Source organism: Erpetoichthys calabaricus, chromosome 12 (genome assembly GCF_900747795.2).
Source record: "Erpetoichthys calabaricus chromosome 12, fErpCal1.3, whole genome shotgun sequence".
NCBI classification, from domain to species: domain Eukaryota; kingdom Metazoa; phylum Chordata; class Cladistia; order Polypteriformes; family Polypteridae; genus Erpetoichthys; species Erpetoichthys calabaricus.
Genome location: NC_041405.2, coordinates 107,580,708 through 107,586,982, shown reverse-complemented (window position 1 = coordinate 107,586,982; position 6,275 = coordinate 107,580,708). Strand labels below are relative to the sequence as shown.

Sequence of the window (6,275 nt, the reverse complement as noted above, 5' to 3'; positions counted from 1 at the left end):
TTATTCTGAAACTGGCTTATTCTAACTGAATACAACACGAATCAAACATTATTTAAAAATTCTGTCTCAGATTAAGATGCTGTACCATTGTATACTGTACCTTTGTATACCGTCATATGACAGATCTTATTTTCTTTCTTACATGCCAATAAATATACAGAGATCACAGTAACACGAGGTGCTCGAGATCGCGTAATACTTATAGGTCTGGGAATTCGCTGGTGACAGACTCAATCTTTTCTATAAATCCTAGGCGAATATGTATAGAAATGATTACAATAACAATGTTAGATAAAATCAAAGAAACAATGTATGAAAGTAAAAAAGGGAAACAAATGGAGAAATCTCCATACACGGCGGAAGAGCCGCGGCTGCTGCACACTTCCTGTGCGCGAGATGAGTTCCCGGCAGCTTCTGCGCACTTGCTCAAAGACACTGGGAAGATGTCTACCATCGGAATGCTTGGGTGTACTGTATATAAATAATCATATATGTGCACATTATTACATTTAGCAACTAATACGTTTCGAAAGCACTCATTCCTGGTGTGCAGTGACAGATTCCTTTCTAACAAGGGCCTCGCCGACAGGTAGGTAAAACCTCCATATATAAATATTCTTATGCAAGCTGCACTGTTCTGCAGATTCTAAGGCTTGCTTTGCAAGGTTATTCGGACAAATACAAATCATTTTCCCTGACTTAAAACTGATTTCACAAAACAAACAGAATTAATTAGGTTCCAGCTACATTTATGTATCTCTTGTTTGCAACGGCTTGCAAATACCTGAAGAAATATTTTCGTTTCTGTTTAAGGTAGGGACAACTGAAACCTGCGATACCGGCGAAATAGAGCCAATTAAATTGTACAGTAATTTGATTGGCCATGTCGTAGTCCAATGAAATTGAAAGAGTATATAAGTAGGCGTATCTTTGGCATAGTGGGCCTAAAACGTGTTTGATAAGCTGTTAGATGAGAGGGTTGCAGGTTAAGTCGTATACGTTTCTAAACTATGTTTGTTGTTTGTCATTGTCTGGCTTAAAGACAAGACTTGTACGTGGACGAGTAAGCTCTGTGAGTTACTGACGTATAAACAAAACAAATAGAGAAAAGACACTTACTAACCTCGTGTTGACATTCTGTGCGGTTTCCATTTTACACATAATAATGAATCGGTTGCAGCATATTCTCTCTAAGCAAATCATAATCATTTCAAACATCTCAGTATCCTCGCTTTCAGTTCTTAGTATGGTTAAATTAGTTTCATGTTTTCCTTAATAGATTAAGTGCCCTCTGTTAATATTACCGATTCATCCCATGAATATATACATTATGCCTTTGCTATAGATCAGTTAGATTATCATGCTTATTTTGAAATAAATGTACCCCACATAATCCATCTCAGCGACGCTATGGTGTGGCATTTTGCGCAAGGTACGTATGTGAGATATCGGAGAAAAACATATGTAGTCAGGAGGCGAACGTGCAAACTTGTCTAAATTAGAACGATCGTACGTAGCTGCCTTAAAACATCATTTATAAAATGAAGGTTGATATGTTTTCATATAATGCAAAAATTCTTTGCCTTCAAATTCGTATTAGCAATTAAAATATGTTATATATAAAGGGAACAACTTTTGTGTAAAGCATATTTTCATACACAAAGTGTATAAATGAAATTTATTACTATAAATGTCAATAAGTACTATGTTAAACGGCAATAATAGTATGCATTACATTACAATTATACAAATAAATAACAAATAATGAATAACCTCAACCTAAATAACAGTATAAGAGATTTAGCATCAGATAGCTGTAGACACTGTCTTCATTTGGATGTAGAAGTACCGTGGAAAGAATTTCGTCATAGGTCTGTGAGAGCTGGCCTTCAGGTAGTGATAGCGTTTCCCCAATTACAGCTGAGAGAAGAGGCCATTGTTGGGATGGCTGGTATATGTGATAATTTTCTTTGCCTTGGCCTGACGTCACTTGGTGTAGTTGTCCTGGAAGTCACTTGGTGTAGTTGTCCTGGAAGTCACTTGGTGCAGATGTCCTGGAAGTTAGAGAGTGCACAGCCAATGATGTGTTCAGCTGACATTATCAGTCTCTGCATAGCTTTTCAGTCCTGCTGTTTCCAAACCAGACGGTATTACTTCCTGTCAGGAAAGTTTTGATGGTGGATATGTAGAAGTTCTTTAGTAACTTTAGAAGTGAACGAGTCTTAGACTGCATATTAAATTACAGTTAACTAACCTGAGTTTCTAAGCTTCCATTGATTATAATGGTAAAAGATAGAGCCAGATGCTGTGGTCAGATTGCCAGAGAAGGGATGAAAACAAAAACTCGTGCTGATGAAACTGTGGAAGAAAATAAGCCTCTGTAGTATGCTAAGCAACTGAGAAATAAAGATGTTGACTTGTATTTTAACCAAGAGTAGCACACTTGCACAGCCGTACCTCCATATCTGTGGGTTCCAGGGTTCCACATCAATGCCAACTGCAGATTGATAATCTTTGAAAAAAACAAAAACTTGAAGGTTCTACAAGGCAGAACTTTATTTGATTTTGCTGTGCACTGAGCACTACGCTGAATCCATGCAAATGAAATGACATGTAGGTGTACCTTCTGGGAGAAGGACCACTGTGGGAGACAGGGTGGGGATGACATACCAGCCTTTCACTGTTGCCACTCGAGGCTCCGTAATGATGCTTCCACTATTTCACCTTTATAAACCGTGTTATGAATTTTATATCCTCTATACACATATTTGATTGTCTTCTTGGTGCCAGTCTGATGACTTTACTGTACCCGAGTATAAGCAGGCCATAAGAGGGAGCATAAAGTGCTATCTCTCAATGAGAAAATAAAGATCTTAAATCTTTTGAAAATCAGCATATCACTTGCCTAAGTGGGCTGTAAGGTTAGTAATAATGAACTGAGTATTCACACAATAAGCCAGAAAGAAGCTGAAATTCATGGAAGTGTTAGGACTCTTATAAGTAATATTGAGATGATTAAAGTTTACAAGAGAATGTGTGTAGGTTATATGCAAATACTATGGCATTTTATATAAGGGACTCGACTATCCATGAATTTTAGTATCTGCAGTGGGTTCTGGAACGAATCCTGAGCAGATACCAAGGGCCAACTGCATTAGGCAGCTAGTGTATTAGAAGCTTAAGCATTGATGATGTTGGGGCAATTTGAATGAATTGAAACTATTCACCATGTTGGCAAGCATGCAGATGTATTGCATGATTCTTAATTTTTGTATGATGCCATAGGTTAAGGTTTTAGCTATTAAAAGTAAAAAATAGAAAAAAAATATATTACACCTGTATGTTTTATTAATTGGTTATATATTGCTTGTGTAATAAATGCGTCACAGGAAAACTACTTCAAGCACTGATTAACAGTAGGCAAAGTAAGCAAGACTGTTTGACAGTTCAAGTGGCAGTAAGAAAGCCATTGCTAAAATTGCAAAATAAGAAAAAAAAATACTTTTCTGATCCAGGAACCACTAACAGCTTCAATAATGGAAGAATAGAACACACAATAAATTGGACATACTGATACCTCACAGTTGTTAAGCTATACTTGAAGTTGCTGACTCCAGAAAGTTATTTATGTGATTCTGTTATGGCACTGAGTCTGCCAGACCTGTTCCTGTCAGAATTTCCTGCAGTTTCGAAGTTCCTTTTGATGGTGTGGGAAATTGTACTGTCCTTGATACCTTGGGTTTCTTGTGTTCTCTAAAGGACAGTCCTACATTTTTAAGGATTATAATGGCCTGTCGGTATTCCTTTGTTAATTGTCATTTTCTCACCATTGTGATAGCAATATACAGTGCAACTTTGTTCAAATAATGATTCACAGGGTGAAGTAACACTGTTCCAATATTGCTTTTATAGAGGCAGAATGTCTGGAGTCCCTGGGAGCCATCACAGGCTTGTGAGCATGTGAAACTTGTTCACAGTGTAATCAGCCTCCCACTTCTTTCCCAGTGACACCACTGAAGTGACTGATACAGCATTGTGAGACTTTTTATCCCATTTCTAATCGCATTCCCTTCAGTCTTCCTGACCCCAGGCGACCATTCAATTTTATTTCCTTCTCGAAATTGCCCTTGTTTCTTCCTTCCTGGGGTGGGGATGGTGTTGGTGGGGGAGCCAAGGGTGAATAAAGGTAGGTATAGAATAAAAATACTTCACAGTGCTGCCTATCCCTTCGGTGGTGGAGGGATGAGGGTGGGTAAATTATACCTTGAACAAGTCACTGGCTGAAACTGTCTTTTTTTTCTCTCTTATATGCTTGTGACACAGTGATGCAAGTGGCATGATTCAGTGGCATTTGATCATTGTGGGGTCCTTGCAAAAATGTTCAAAAGGCACAAATACAGCATAACAATTACTGTGCTGTATGCTGAAATTGAAAGAACAATACCCAAAAAACTACCATAGAGAGGCTGTGTAGTAGACAGCTTCCAAGTATGGTAATTGAACCATAAAACTGTAAAACTTCACACTGCAATGCTTCAAAGTCATACTGTGCAGTACTTAAAAATCAAGCATAGCCTCGAGTGCTTCATCAAACATCCATCCATCCATCCATTTTCCAACCCGCTGAATCCGAACACAGGGTCACGGGGGTCTGCCGGAGCCAATCCCAGCCAACAGAGGGCACAAGGCAGGAAACAATCCCGGGCAGGGTGCCAACCCACCGCAGGACACACACAAACACAACCACACACCAAGCACACACTAGGGCCAATTTAGAATCGCCAGTCCACCTAACCTGCATGTCTTTGGACTGTGGGAGGAAACCGGAGCGCCCGGAGGAAACCCACGCAGACACGGGGAGAACATGCAAACTCCACGCAGGGAGGACCCGGGAATCGAACCCAGGTCCCCAGATCTCCCAACTGCGAGGCAGCAGCACTACCCACTGCGCCACCGTGCCGCCCATTTCATCAAACATGTCGTTACTAATAAAGTCAAAAGTTTGCTCAGGATCTGCCTCAAGCTTTGTGTGTAATGGTGTGGAAAGATGAGCTGTTACATAGGCATTATATTTGTTGCTTTTTACACACAGCTGTGACATGTAGTACAAATGACCAATCACAGGCAACTATACATCCTTAGAACGCTCTGTACGTCAGCTATCCAATGGTAATGAGCCTTTCACTGTGTGCTGCTAAGTGTAGATGGGATATTTGATAAATGTAGACTAACTCTACAGTCAAGCGCTGCTTGACTCGGGGTATATGTGTGAATATTGCATATTTTAATAAAGTGAGCAGACAACATAGAAACTTGGGATTTATTTGAAAGAAGACACCTTTGGTTATGTAAAAATACCATTATTGCTTTTGATTGACTTGTGAGTTTATTGTATTGTACGCAACTTTGAAATATGGTGCATAAGTGGTTAATTTATTTCCATTGCTGTATAAAAGCTGCAAGCTTTTAACCCATTACTTGTTGTCTGAAAAAGGCATTTTGGCACAACTCTGAAAATTACATGATTTTTTAGTCTTTGGTAACCTAAGCTTTTTTTAACCTCTGGTATTTTACAGCTTATCTTTGTACTAGATCGATAGATAGATAGACAGACAGAACTTTATTTTTCCCCAAGGGAAAATTTCACTTTTTACATAAGCTCTTCAAATACATAAATAGGTAGATATGAAAATAAAGAAATATACATACACACTTTGGCCTGAACACACACCAGAATGTCTATAAAGCAAGAAAATTAAAAAGAAAAGAAGTTCTGACTTGATTGTCACAGTTGTGTTGCCGCTGGTATAAATGAGCTGTTTCTGGATACACTTCTGCTGAATAATTCGTTGGCTGAAAGTCCTCAGTGTCATTATGTCAGAGAGAGGATGTGCAGCATTGTTTATACTGGCACTCAGTTTTTGTTTTAATTCTGTCATTCGCTACAATATCCAGGGGGTCCAGAGTATGTCACATAATTGAGCTTACCCTTTTAATTAGCTTGTTGATTCTGTGAGCCTCAACCTAACCCTCTCTTGAAGTGATGCTACCAGCCCAGCACACCACAGCTTAGAAAACCACACTGGCCCTCACAGATGTATAAAAATTGTGAAGGATGTCATTCCCCACATTAAAAGAACACAGTCTTCTAAGGAATAAGCCTACTCTGCCCTTTCTTATATAGCTCCTGTGTGTTCCAAGACCAGTCCAACCTGTCATTAATGTGGACCCCTATGTACTTGTAGGAGTGGACCATCTCTACATCCACTTCTAGA

General features: G+C 39.1%; 1 protein-coding gene across 1 annotated transcript in view; it reads left to right on the top strand.

The window, feature by feature from the left end:
• Window positions 1-440: 440 nt before the first annotated feature.
• slc25a14 (solute carrier family 25 member 14) overlaps window positions 441-6,275 on the top strand; it is a 49,906-nt gene continuing 44,071 nt past the window's right edge. The window contains exon 1 of the mRNA XM_028815973.2: window positions 441-589. The gene's annotated coding sequence lies outside the window, so the exon portion shown is untranslated. The remainder of the gene's footprint in view (window positions 590-6,275) is intronic.